The sequence below is a fragment of the Dermacentor albipictus genome, chromosome 9 (genome assembly GCF_038994185.2).
Source record: "Dermacentor albipictus isolate Rhodes 1998 colony chromosome 9, USDA_Dalb.pri_finalv2, whole genome shotgun sequence".
NCBI classification, from domain to species: domain Eukaryota; kingdom Metazoa; phylum Arthropoda; class Arachnida; order Ixodida; family Ixodidae; genus Dermacentor; species Dermacentor albipictus.
The window spans coordinates 74,832,711-74,847,749 of NC_091829.1; the positions used below are offsets into that span (position 1 = coordinate 74,832,711).

The 15,039-nt window shown below is 45.3% G+C and overlaps 1 long non-coding RNA gene across 1 annotated transcript in view; it reads left to right on the forward strand.

The window, feature by feature from the left end:
* The first annotated feature begins 2,478 nt into the window (after positions 1-2,478).
* The window catches only part of LOC139049907 (uncharacterized), a 139,721-nt gene continuing 127,160 nt past the window's right edge, over positions 2,479-15,039 (forward strand). The window contains exon 1 of the long non-coding RNA XR_011508655.1: positions 2,479-2,528. This is a non-coding gene — a long non-coding RNA (uncharacterized lncRNA). The remainder of the gene's footprint in view (positions 2,529-15,039) is intronic.

The following is a 15,039-nucleotide window of genomic DNA, read 5'->3' on the forward strand; positions in this document are numbered from 1 at the left end:
CGATTGTGACCCTGGACCTGTGCGTATTAGGTGGTACGTGGTATCTGCCTATCCGTCACTGGCATTGAGTAGTCTGGACACGTAGCACCCACTGGTAAATACGACCACTTCCACTTTGAGGCCGCAGCTGGTGTAAGGGCCACCCTGCCATGGCCCGAAGCCTTCTAAGCAAAACTTCCTCCGCCCTAGTAAGGTGAAGGGGGCGGAAGCATACACAGGGTGGGATAAGAGCACTTGCCCACGAAATATATACAGTGGCTGAAACTGACACTTTAGAAACTTTGTTCGCTCATAACGCTAGAAATATAAAGGTTCGATTTTACGCACCAAAAGCCCGCTTTGTTCATGAGGCACGCTACAGTGAGGGACTCGGAGTGAGTTTATCAATTTCGAATTCTTCAACGTGCCCCTGAATCCAAGCACACGCGCGTATTTCTGTTTCTTTTTCCCGTGGGCATTCGGCCGCCATGGCGGCGATTTAATGTACGACCTTGCGCTCAGCAGTGAAGCGCCTTACACACTAAGCTGCCACGACTGGCGTCACACATAAAACAAGCCCCAACGTTCACCTATCGAGGCAACATAAGCAAATCTGGCACCCACGCATCGAGACGTGCAACTGCCAGGACGCCGCCATGTTGCTACTTTGCGCCGCCGCCTTGCGCCGACGACGAGATGCCATTCAGACGAGACGCGCAATCTAAGCGATACGGAGGCTCCCTTGATTATGGAGGCGCTATCTAGTTAAGGTGCCCGCAAAGGCATCCTTTAAGGCACGCTAACAATTACCTAATTGTTTTATAAATGGCTATGCCATATTTCTCCATGATACGCTGACGGACGTTTACACACTGTCCCTATGGACGGTGTAATGCTAGTTTTCGCATCATTTATTGTGAGCATGGCAGAAATGGGAGGCAGGAACGTGGCGGTGCCTTTATGGTTGCCACTTCGGGCAGATTTTTTCTAATGTGTTTAGCGGTAAAAGCATAATAATTTATTGCCTTGGTGCGCTATCAAGCTACGCAGTGGACGCGCAAATATTCTTCATCTAGCGAAAGGTGAAGCCTAGCATTTTTTATTAACAAAGAAGGTGTACTTATAAAGACATTTTCAGTGGATATTTTACGTTAATAATATTTAACCAGCAATAGCATAAGCGCACTTCCGTTCTGGAAATGAAGAGAAACTTAGGTAGAGAACCCTGGGCAACTATGGAGTTTGCGAAAAGTATCAGGAGAGCGCTTTTCGCTAGGTAGCTGGCTCCATAGGCAATAGGGTCTTCCGTGACGCTTTGTTAAATACGAAAGCTTCTGAATAATGGAGAAACAAATTAAACAAGAGGGGACACGTCCAGTCTAGTGGTCATCCCATCAGCTAGCTGATCCGAGCATCGGAAAAAAATCAGGCAATGTGAAAGAAATTTTGTGTAATATACCTAGAGTGCGCTTTTCTTTACGTTTTGGCTCCGTTGACAGTTCCATCACCGCTTGGTTCAAAGTAAAATTAATTCAGTTGTCGGCTTACTCGTTTACCTGCAGGGAAAGAAAAAATAAACAAGACGGGACACTCGGCAAAAATTGGGAACACGAAACACGTCATGCCTAGTGTTCATTCTATACATAAGCTGACGCGAGCAGTGGAAAAAAACACAGGATGTGAAATCATTTCAGACGGCGTTTTATTTTTATTTTATTCTTTCTCGCTAAAACGATAAAGTTTTTCCTATAAATGAACTTACTGGCAACAGGAAACACGTCACGGCTAGTGTTAGTCCCATTCTTTAGCTGATGCGACCATCGAAAAAAGAGTAATGTCAGGTCTAATGACAATTTATATTTTATTATTTCCTGCTAAAGCTTAAATGTTTTAGCGTTGAATGAACTTACACCTGGCGATTTATTTTTTGTGAGTTACATAGCAACGAGTTAGCGGTGCCGCAGACGCCTCATATGCATGCTTTACGCGCCAACACGCCACCGAAGCGAGCGAAGCCGCCTGCATATGTGAAGTTCGCCTGTTCGCCGATCCCATCTTTTGGATGTGGCCTGTTTCTTATGCTGCCGGTGTATTCTTGGATTCGTTGTGTACTTCGACACAGCGCAAATGCACTATCGAACTACAGCAAGGTGAGAAATATAGTTTGACAGTCTGCGACGGATTTCAACCAATTTAGGCTCTTGTAACACGGAACCGAGACTTGTGACGCATTAAGCGAAACACAGCTCTGCTGTCTTGGAGTAGTTAACTTGGGTTAATAACTCTTACTAGGAGATGGTTGCAACGCTTTCTATGAGCCTCAACATTATTTTACCTTTTTCGGTAGTTCTTGCGCATGCTCGCCTCACCCGCCTTAGTAACATCAGTTTCGCGTACACTGAATCTTACTGGGACACGCTTTGGCGCTTTCTTTGACCTCGAAAATTATTCTAAATAATTTCGTTATTTTTCAGATACTTTCGAGGCACGCTCACCGCGCCTGGCATTGTGACACAGTCAACGCAAGGGGGCTTGGTCGTGGTGAGAAAGTAAGTTTGGCGTTTACTCAATATCAGTGGGACAAGTTTATGACACTTTGTGTGACCCCAACCTAGACCTTCTTTAGGTACTCACGCTTGGGAAAACGCGACCACCAATTGCCAGGAATGATAAGACTGGAATGTGTTGCTTGCGTTGGCAAAACGCGGGAAAGATAACGCCAAAAAGCTCAGAAACTAGGGTCTTGAAAATTCTGTCTTCTGAAGGACAAGAAACAGGCATTGCACCCACGCATTTGTCTTGAGTGCGAATAGAAGGAATACTGACAGCGTCTAGCATGGTCTGGCTGAGAGCATCTGTGTACCATCGCGTCGGCTGAGGCCAAGTTGTTTTCTGAAAGCGCAGTCGCACGTGTATTAGTACTCTTTAAGCGCGTGAAATTATGTCCGGGAACAGAGTATGCTTGCAAATCAGATGTTATCATATTTTTTTTTTGGTGTTGTCTGGGATGACTCATGTATTCTCTACGCCATATTTACGCAGAAGCGGATTGATTTGGTTTCCAATGCCGCCCATTCGCGACTTTCGCACTCTTCGCCCCTACACGCAGTATTCCTAAAAGGTCTAATGACAAACATGACACATGCTTCTAACTTTTTCAGCAGATGTAGTCCATTGGAGCGTCGTACTAGAAAAACTGCTGCTTACCTGGTGTCACAAGTTCGATAAATGGAGAAAAAAGCCCGGAACGAGCATTTATATAAAGCGAAAAAAATTGTTTCCTCATTTAGAATGCCTCTTGCGTTTGCTTTATGAAAGTGTACGTGGTAATGATTCGATGGACGCTTGTAAGGATCGTTCGCAATCATTTCAACTAAATAAAACAATACCGTACTACATGGCTCTTACAAAGCTATCGGGGGTTGGCTCCTGCATCTGTCACCCTCGAAAAACATGTAAAAGGCTTCCATTATTTCTCTTCCTTTTGCGCTCTATACCTGTACACAATCTGTTTTATCAAAATTGGCTTTACACAATCGTAAGCCGCAATGAACCACTGAATGTGAACCAGTGCCATTCTTTACATTGACTGCATGTTCCTGGATCCTGATGTTTAAATATAGATTTGTTTGCCCTACGTAAATGTTTCCACAAGAGCACGGTATTTTATAAACAACTTGAATTTTGCAATTCACGTACTTCTTATGGTTAACCGATTATCCTGCAAGTTTGTCACTCGCCACTCCGTTCATTTATTTTTGTGCACACCTGGGCAAACATAACTAAGTTTATGTCCAACAATAAAGACAACACCAATCGTTTACCTGCTTGCCACGTTTTTTAACCCGTGGGCTGGCTTATCTGTGTTTGCCACGTTTTTTAACCCGTGTGCTAGGCACCCATAGCTCCCACTTCGGCGTGGATTCTCGTGATGGCTAAGTTCTCATGCGCGTTGATCGCGAGGAACTATTAAAATGAGGTTTTCGTTTCTCTAAACTCACCCTAAACGTTCATTATGAGTGCATAGCGCATCCAGTTCTTCAGCTCATTCGGCGATTCCTGCGCCCGTAGACCTAATGGGATGCGACCCTTTAGCAATAGCAGGATTATGGTCGCTAGAGGCATGCTGGAAGAGTAGGTGTACCGACCGACCCATTGAGGAAGACATACATGACCGACCTGTCTGGAGCGTCGGTCGCCACTTCTCCGCATCATGACGCAAAAGTGGCGCTGCGCTTAGTACGACCATTCTAAGCGCCGCATGTCGTCTGGTAGATGTGGCAGACGGCACCCAACTAGTAAAGTACGCAGAGTGAAAAAAATCATGAGCCATTCAACTCTGTGAAGGTGGTAGACCAGCGAAGCTCTTTAGCACATGACACGGAGGTGACACATACCTTTGAACAACGGTATAAACTCGTTTATGGTCTTGATGGTCGGTGCACGATGCATGCACGCCGATGCACGTACGCCGCTGCGTTGTCGGTTGAGCAATATCGGTGTGGCAATGCATCGCATTGCAGGGGTATGAGCCATTGATGATCACAGTTTTCGATGGGCTGTTATGTATGTTGTTTGCGTGATTAGAACGAATTCAAGCAATGTTCGCTGCACTTTGCTGAGTGGTTGTAGCATCTGCCTTACGGGGCTACGAAACATTGAATTTTCTGCTTGCTTACAAGAGGATGAATGTTTACAGAGGTTTGTGACATTGATGATGATGATAATATTTGTTCACGGAGGACAAAAATACACGGAACACTAGCCTACATATGACAGTGTTACAGCTTCGCTGTAAAATCATCATCTTTAGTCATCAGTGAATGAATGAATGCCGTGCACTAGGAAACGCAAATCATTTTCTGAGGAGCAAAGTCAAGTTTATTGCAATAGTCATGCTCGAGATACATGGTATTAGTTTTAAAGCTGGGTGTCCGACTGTTTTGATAATACTGCCAGGGGATCTCCTATATTTACATAAATCGGGTTATTATACAAAAACAGCAAAAAGTACTGTCATGTCAACAATAATACGCAAGTTGATTATCCATAACAGGAAATTGAATGCAGAAGCTAATGGTAATGCTAATTATTCAAAACACATGAAAAATAATCGAAAGCGTGTGAAGAATTTCAATATTAACAAGAATAATTAACACGACATGGCAGACCAAACTCGTTTCATTATCAATAATATTTAATACTTATACAAAAACAAAAGGTATACAGCAAAATCACATACATATTGATAGTTAATTACGAAACGAGTCAGTTAATTCCAGACTGAAATATTTCTTGGTGCGCGCGGAGAATATATGAACGTTGTGCGATGATATCATTTCGAAAGGAGAGAGAGAGAGAGAGAGAGAAACGTTTATTAAATGAAACACTGTCCCGAGCGAGGCCGGGTATCACCGTAAGGTGGGAAGGCTCCTTAGTCCAGGAACCCTCTAGCTTCGCCTGCCCTCTTGGCCCTGGCGACGAGTTGTCGTTGGTCTTCCAGGTCCCCGAGGGTTAGCTTGGCCTCCCACGCCTTGAATAGGTCGTTTGCTTCTATTGCTCGTTTTGCGTTTATTTATGGTTGTATTTCGCCGCCTTCCTGCTACAGGCATTCCAGCAGCAAGTGTGCCAGAGTGTCGGGTACGTTGCAAAGTGGGCAGAGGGAGCCGTGGAGTGTCGGGTAGAGGCGATGCATTATCGTTCCGTGCGTGTATGTATTACTTTGCAGGCGTCTAAGGATTAGGGTTTCTTCTCTGTCCAGTTTGGGGTGCGGTGGAGGGTACACTCGACGCTCGAGCCTGTGATGTTGCAATATGGCCGAATAGTTGGTGGGTACGGCCTCCGCCTCTTCTGTCACGGGTCCGAGAGCACGTGGGGAGAGGGGAGCCCGGCAGACGTGCTAGCGGGCAGCGGCGTGGGCCGCTTCGTTCCACTCTAGTCCCTCATGTCCGATTACCCACGTTACGGAGGTGTGCGGTAGCGGAGTGCTTCGTCTTTTTAGTGTCTTGAGTGCTTCGAAAGGAAATGAATTCCATATTGCTATGCCAGAGGAGGGGGCTGTGAACTTGCCGTAATTCGTCTTTACGGCAGGGAAAAGAAGGTTATTGCGCAGGCAAAACCGGGTTCTGTTGTATTTAGTAATGTGTTAAGGATTAGTACATTAAGTGAAGATGTACTGTGTGATTAGCCTATATGCAATAATGGATAGTTTCTGAGTGAATAAATGTTGTAACGGGAGAATGTTAAGTTTAGGAGGCAGTGACCTGCAGGGCAAATCAAATGGACTGATATTCTTTAGACTGCAGACGTTCAATATGCGTAGAATACATAGTGGCCCATGACGATGCACATTACGAAAGATGGTTATGAATATAATCAAAATATAAAGATCGTACATGGTGAGGTGGAAAATAAGCTCTTGTCTTTGCGATAATGCGGATGCCAAATGCAATCTATTTCGTAAGTGATCAGGCGTGTCCGTGAAATTTTAGTTCACTATCTAAGATGACACCGAGGAACCGCTCTTCGTTCGAAACTGGTATGACGTAATCACCAATTTGAACGAGTGGAATGTCGATTGAATTTCGTTGGAAATGGAAAAGCATAAATATGATTTTAGTTTAATTATTGTGCAGAATATTATTTTGGCACCATAAAGTAATATTGTTTAAGTCGGTGTTAAGGTTAAGACTGGAGTGTGGCAATTGATTTAGTGGATGTGAAGATGGTCGTGTCATTAACGAAAGTTATGTACTTGGTGTTAGCAAGAATTTGTGGGTAGATCATTATTAAACATCAAAAATTGAAATGGGTCTAAAATTGATGTCTGTGGCACACCTACGTTAATTAGCCTGCATAATGAGATATGGCAGTTAACCTGTACCGTCCGAGACCAGTTACTCAAGTAGTCTCATATAAAGTTCAGCGGATGACCTGTTATACCAGATGATTCGAGTTTAACAAGTAGTATGCGATGGTTTATCGTGTCCAATGCTTTCGTTAGATTGGTGAACACAGAACCCACAGTTACACCTCTTTCACTAGCTTGCTTGATTTTCTCAGTTAAATTAATAAGTGCCAGATCGGTTTTATATCCTAGACAAAATCCGAATTGCTGAGGAGACAAACGGATAAATTTCTTTAGTTAGTGGAAGTATCGACTGTGGAAAAGCTTTTCAATCACTTTACCAAAAAATGAAGGCTACATATTGCCTGTAATTCCCTAGTGAAGTATGATCACCTTTTTTTTTTAAAACAGGAACTATTCCACCAGTTTTAAGACTGCTGGGAAACACCCCTCAGAGAAGAGTTTGTTAATGATTAGTGCCATAACTGATACTATTTCATGCGAAATTAGTCTCATTTGAGAAGGATCAATATGGTCTAAGCCAGCGCTTGCATTCTTCAATATGATGTCCTTGTGAACTTCATCTGCAGTCGTCGAATACAGATAAAAGGAATAACTACACCGTGGTATGTCAGCTAAAAGACAAGTTGGCTGCTGCGTATCCGTAGATGCGCAAGAAATGCTGAAACTGCTACTGCTGATACCGATACATTGCGGTGAAGATATGCGACTCAGATGAGGCGCGCAATGAACGCGATACAGAGCCACCCTTCATTATGTTTGCGCAATCCAGTTGAGGCGTCTCCAAACGTATTCTTTAGCACGCGACTAAAAATAGCTGAATGTTTTATAAATGGCCATCTTGTATTCCTAAAATATACTCGAAAATAGCTTTTCACATTGCCCCCTAAACGTACGTGCTCGAGTAAATGCGAGGATTCGCATCGTATAATGAATATTGTTAGACTCCAAGAAATGGGAGGTAGCACTTAGCGGTGCCTTGGTGGTAGCCGCTTTTTTTCTTGCAGGTTTAATTTAATGTGTCTAGCGGTAAAATCATTGCGATGTCACACCTTAGTGCGCTATCAAGCTACGTAAAGGAAAGGCAAAAATACTGCATGAAGCAAAATGCGTAGACTAGCATTTTTCTACAGCAGAAAACAAGATTTCCAAATAAAGACACGGGCTGCACATATTTTACGTAAATATAATTCGATCGCCGTTCGCATATTCACAATAGCCTTCGAGAACTGAAGAGAAACTTGTGTAGAGACCCCAGTGCACCTGTGTGGTTTGTGTAACGTACAAAGAGTGCCCGTTTCCTTAGTGAGGTGGCTCCCGTGACACTACCAAGGCATCCGCGATTGCAATAGGAAAATTCATTCGGTCTTCTCGGATAACAATACTTGCTGCACCGACAGTGCATGTCACCTCAGACTTTCATTCGGCACTGCACTTTATTGTTTCTTCAGGGCGTAACGTTTTACCTATGAACGTTAGCTCTGGCGATATTTCGAGTTCAGTTGATGTCTATGAAATTCGCGGGAGACATTCCTCTGGACATGCACATCTCGGCCACATTTTCGAAACAGAAGGGCTGAAATTAAAAAGTATGGGGTTTCACGTATTGAAGCTATCAGCTGATTACGAAGCATGCCGTAGTGGGTGACACCGGAAATCTCGACCACCAGGGGTTCTTTACCCGGCAGCTAAATCCAGGTACACTGGTGTTTTCGCATTTCTCCCCCATCGAAATGCGGGGGCCATGCGCACGGTTGAGAGTAGAGCAGATTTCTTAGAAATTGTTTCTTCGTCTGGCGGAGGCTTTACTGAACTAATTGAACTTCTCAAAGTAAAATGCGTCAGAAAATTCGTAATGTGCGACTTACAGACTGCCAAAGATATTATAGTGTCGAATTGTAATTGTAATATGCGAGAAAACGTAATTCTGTAACTCGAACTGAAACGTAAACGTAACTCGAACTGAAATCTCTTTTCCAGCTGCTGTTTGAGGTCTCCCATCAAAGGAACGTCGCGCCCTGATCAGTTCCTTAATTGCAACACCATCTAGATGGTGCTCGCCTCCGCGCAGCACCGTCATCGGCGCCAAATGCTAGGAGGTGGTAGGGGGGGGGGGGGGGGAGACAAGAAAAGAAAGAACCAGAAAGTTCGCTTTCGTGCATAGCGTTCGCCAGCAGCGTTTCTAGGAGAATGTTACGGTTACATAAGCTACAGTTGCCGCGAAGCAAGATAAAAAATAAAGGTTTGTTTAATGCTATCGCGTTTCACTCTTAGAGGCGAATCTTAAGCCTGCTAGAAATTTTTTATCGCAGTTTGCGAATTAGTTCAATGTGTTATTTTTCCTATTTGAGCAGAGGTGGAAATGATTTGCTGTTGTGTGATCGTTTATAATTCAGAAAAATTATTCTTCGGGCAGGTTACCGGGCGCGGCACTATAGCAGTGGTTTTTCTGAAATGTTTCATGGCTGATTGGATCAAATATTTTGGCAAATTCTAGGTATATCAATTTTTTTTACTCGATGGCTTTAGTTTTTCTTTCTTGTCGTGACAACACTCTTTTCCCTTTTCTAAACCGCGGCACCTGATGAATCTGATGAAGCCGACTTGTTTTCTAAATGTTTGCTCTGAATCCCCCTGTCGCAGCTCGTAGGATTCCCAGCAAGTGTAGAAGAAAAAAAGGGATTCGTCATTACTCAATTTGATTCTGACGTCATCCTCTGATATTGTGTCGCCTATTGCTTAGATTGCTGGTTTCAGTGATTACATCGTGCACCTAACCCTTTGTATTCCACTTACTACGACATCCTGGCATTACGGTAGCCGAATAGTCCCTCAAGACAGAGTGCTTAACCCGACGCTTTTCAATCTGATCCTGATTGCATTAGTTGACAACTTGCGAAGAACCGTACGACTTTCCATCTATGCGGGCGACATCTTCAATTGGACATCAGGTGTTACACGACTTCAGCTTCGCGCTCGGCTTCCGAAGGCCGCCACAATGAGGTCTTGCTGCCTTCGTCAACAAGGACTTGAAATATGTTGCGGAAAGTGCGCAATGGTGGAATTCAGAGGAAGCCAATGTCTGCTTACGGCATATCTATTGACAGACAACTTATACCTTACAGCAGAAATCACAGGTTCTTCGGAGTCGTAATTGACAGAGACCTGTCTTGGACTCCCCGCGGGAATTACTTGAAATAGCGGCTGACCGCTATCTGTCGCCTATTCAAGTTCCTTGCAGGTAAAAGTTGTGGAGTATCTTATACGCACTATGTTACAGCTGCACATGGCGTTGTTCATTGGATTCCTGCGATACAGCCTGCCTGCAATATCCAACACCTGCAAGACTAACCTGCGTACGATTCAGAGCATTGAAGCCCAAGCCCTTAAAGGGCCCCTGAAACGGTTCGGACAAATTTTGTAGGCGCGTAGGGTACAGCTTAAGTAGAACATTCGCAGCACAATTTAAGTGAAGCGTTACGTATTAATGGAGCTGCAAGCGATTAGAAGTTACCCTCCTCCCTAGCTATGCTTTTCCTCCTCAACTCGCTCGCCGAGCGAGCGGCGCTAAGCTCCGCCTTCACTGGTTCAGCGTCACGATGCGACGTCACATCGCTCACTTCCGGTTGTTTAGGAGCACGCTCCCTCCCGCGCGAGACCTCTCCGCTAGCCGCTTGGCCGTCGACCGAGAGCTATCCAAGCAGCGTGCGTTGCGAGCATTCTGTCGTAGCGCCGAACGTGTCCGGTACTCCGCTAAAAACAGGCAAGCTGGTCATTTCGGCAAATGACTGGAGGCATAAACTCAAGCTGATGAAGGAACTTTAGCGTAGACGTACGTGAGCAGCCTGATCGGTCTGCACGGTCCAGACACTTGCTGGCGCAGCGCTTAACCAGTCAAACAAAGCGCTAATATTGCTCTAACCAAGTGTAAAGCATTTTAAACATTTATAAATCAACGTGTTGATGTTTACACTCCTGCGAAAAATACACACCAGCAGCAAAGAATACACTTCGTTGCTGCTACTGTGTATGGTTGAGTTCTGTGCCACCAGGTGGCAGCACCGTGCAGACCGTTCACATTTGCCCTTCTGCTCATCTCGTGGCTCATCCCGGCACAGTCAAGCGGCCAGACCCCGTACCCTTGCGCTTGCGTTTGCCCTAATACTGGACTCGCGGTTTGCAGGTCGCTAGGTTTGCAGTCCACAAGGCAACAAAGTCGAATCATAGTGCTCGCGAAAAGACTGAGACCGACTCTGACCGCGGAGCTCTCGTCAAAATGGAGTACGTTGTAACACAAGCAGACGACACTTGCTGTGTGCCGGAAGTGCTGAAGTGTACTAAAAAACTATTCTTGTGTATTCTCTTTAAGCTATTTTCTTTTTACAAAAACAAAGTAACTAACATTCCAACTATTACGAGCATCATTTGTTCACCATAAAGTTGGAAAAATTATCGACCACGCGCCCTGGTCAGCCAATCAGATAGCTCGCCCATGTGACGTAATATGGGTTATTTGCATCATATGGGTAGGGGCGGCTTAAAATTCCGCCGAGCAGTGCACTGCGATCGGCAGCGATGTGTATTTTTAAAATCTTATAATAAATTACACGCTTTACGCAGAGCACTTAGATGCATCAATTAATGATCAGAAGAACCTACTCTAACGACTCAGTACGTTTGTAGAAAATCGCCAAAATCGTTTCAGGGTCCCTTTAAGATATGTCTTTGCTTACCATGTAGTGCATCAACGGCTGAAACCATTGCCACTGAGCAGGATTACCCAATCACGACGCACATTACCATTGAGACAATGCGTACAATGCGTATGCATCTCAGGCAGTATGCTAGGGCCCCTTCCCACCACCTCGCGAGCCTCACTGATGCAAAGCCCTGCTCGACATTTAGCGCTACTGTCAGTGCCCATTGTGCGTCGCTTACTTCTGGGTGCTCACCTGCGGCTAAGCCAGAGTTTCCTGCGTGGTGTTTGAGCCGTCCACAAGTGCATATATTGATTCCAGGACTACAGTAGAAGAGAGATCTACCGGCCCCTTCTCTAAAACAGCTGAGATTACTTCTTTTGCAGGAAAAGTACAGCAACCACGTGCACATCTATACCGATAGATCGACTACATCTTTTACTTCTGGTGGTTCGGTGGCTGTACCAACGCAAGGAATAACACTGCGGTTCACCCGCAGTGGTTGCTCAGTGGCTTTGGTGCTGGGCTGCTGAGCACGAGGTCGCAGGATCGGATCCTGGCCATGGCGGCCACATTTCGTTCGAGGTGAAGTGCGAAAACACCCGTGTACTTAGATTTAGGTGCACGTTAAAGAACCTCAGGTGGTCGAAATTTCTGGAGTCCTCCATTACGGCGTTACTCATAATCAGAAAGTGTTCTGGCACGGAAAACCCCACAATATATTTTAAATTTTTTAAACACTGTGGTTCAAGACATCGCATGTCACGACCTCAATGGCGGCAGAACTAACGGCTCTGCGTCGTGCAATGCAAATTAATTGATTCTGAAAGGCCTAGAAAATGGACTGTTTTCTGTGACTCAAAACCAGCGTTACAGTGCACGCAGTCAGTTCTCCGATGCGGATTTCGTGAACAATTTACATAATAAATCGTGAAACTTCACCATCATGTCCCACCAAACGGTCACGAGGTTGTATTTCAGTGGGTGCTTGGCCCACTGTGAAATCAGTGGCAATGATTCCGCCGATAACGCGGCTCGCAAAGCACATCAAGAAGAGCACAGCATTCTATTTCCGCTTCCTTGGACAGACGCCATAGTGCATCTTCGACGCCTGGCATGCAGTCTCTCACTGACCGAAAGGAACTTGCCAAACTTGCGACTTACACGACTGCATCAATTAAGCCCCTCACTGCCTCTCCGACCTCCAATTGGACTTCCTCGACATAAAGCTACGCATCTCGGTCACCTCTGATTAGGAGTTGCCTTCACAAAGGCATACTCTACATTAATTTGAGTTACCGTCAGTGTAGCTTGCGAGGTCTGCGGCATCGAAGAAAATACCGACCACCTGCTGTGCTACTGCTCACGATATGCACTTTTTTTTTATGGCGATAAGGACTTGCCCCGAAAGCATAATTCTTGATGTGTACATCTGTATTATATCTGTGCTGTGAGGGCTGTGTTGGGTACGAATCGAAGCAGAGTTTTGTGGAATCTTTCGTCACGTATCCAGTGGTCGTAGCTAGAGGCGACATCCTAGCGGAGGCCGGCTTGCAGTTGGAGACGCGAGCATTCCTAGGAAAGCACGCACTTGTGCAGATTAGGTGGTACTTATCTGCCTAACCACCACTGGGACTACGCAGTATGGACACGTAGCATCCAGTGGTAAATGAGAATAGTTCACGTTGAGACCACAGCCACTGTGAGGGTCGTCCCAGCCCTAAGCCTCCTAAGCGCTTTCTCCGCCATGGTTAGGTGAAGCGGAATGGAGCAGCCACAGGGTGGGATAACAGCACTTGCCCACGCAATATTTAGAATGGCTGAAAGTGACGCATTTGAAACTTTGTTCGCTCATAACGCTAGAAACTGCAATGTTGGGTTTTACGTACGGAAAGCCGGCTTTTATTACAAGGCAGGCTAACATGCATGGGGGACTCGGAGGGACTTCTTCAATTTGGGGTTTAATAACATGCACCTTAAAACAAGTACACGAGTGTTTTTTTCTTCCTGCTCTCTTCTTATCTTTATTTTTTTCTTGCATATCCCTTCAGTCAAAATTTGGCCGCTGTGGCCGCGATTGAATGGACGACCTTGAGCTTAGCAGTGCAACGCCTTAAGCAGTAAGCTACCGTGGCTGGTATCCCATTAGGAAGAGTCTGGAATGTTCCCATACAGAGCTAATATAACCAACTCTAGAGGACACGCTCGCCATAGCATCCCTACATTCAAGCTTTCTACTACAAGGACACCGCCACGTTGCTACTTTGCACCCCTGCGCGTGTGCCGCCGCCGAGATGCGATTCAGACGAGACGTGCAATGAACGCGACGCGGAGTCTCCCTTCATCATGGCGGCACGATCTATTTCGGGCGCCTGCAAACACAACCTTTAAGGCAGGATCAAAGTGAGATAAACGTTTTATAAATGGCCGTCCGATATTTATCCAAAAGATTCGGAATTAGCTTTACGCATTGTCCCTACGAAAGTGCTCGTGGTAGTGCTAGTTTTCGAATGATGTATTGCATATTGTTAGCCTGACAAAAGTTGGAGGGAGCAACTTTGCGCCGCCTTTGCGATTGCCCCATTTTTTTGCGCAAATTTACCGTAATGTGTTTAGCGGTAAAATCATTACCATGTCATGCCTTAGTTCGCTATTAAGCTCAGTCGTGGACAGGCACAGCTACTCCATCAAGCGAAAGGCGAAGACTAGCATTGTTCGTAAAAAGGGAATCGCCTCTCCGTATAAAGACAGGGGCTGCGGATATTTTAGGTCAATTTTTTATTATTGCCGTTTGCATTTGCCCTGTAACATTTAAGAGCTGAAGAGAAACTGGTGTAGACATGCCAGGGCACCCTTTTGAGTTTGTCTAGTGCACCAAGAGTGCCCTTCCGTTACGCTGTTGGCTCCACTGACAGTCACGGAAAACTGCTTTATGCTTCAATCTCAGGGGACAAAATAAATATGAGGAAATGTGAAGCATTAAATTTTGGGCGCACTGAGATAGCGCTACCAGGAGGCATTAAACAGACTGAGCATATGCAAGTACTAGGCATAAAATTTTTGCACAAGTTGTGTTTCACCTCACTCGTGGCGAGACATATTCACCTCCATTAAACAGTCGGAAGCAGTGACTGCGTTGCCACAACCGCTGCCAGAAAGGGCTTTCTTTATTTAGAACGTATAGTGCAGTAAACTGTGGTTTGCTGCAAGGGTAGCTCTCCCGCCGTCGCCAACAGTACCCGCGGTAAACTCACTTATTTTCTTATGGTTCTGGCTAAACAAGTCGCAATACGTAACGCAGCAATTTTTACGTCTGCCGAAATCCACCGGAGGATGGAGCTTGCCGTGCATAGTTACATTTGGTAGGCTGTTGTGCACTAAGAGTACATGTGATGTTATTGATGATGATGAGAACCCAGGTAGGCCGTTGTTCCTTTATCGGCTGGGCTATTAGCGTCGAACGTTTATGTCGCAGAGTACAAGCAACTTGCTTCC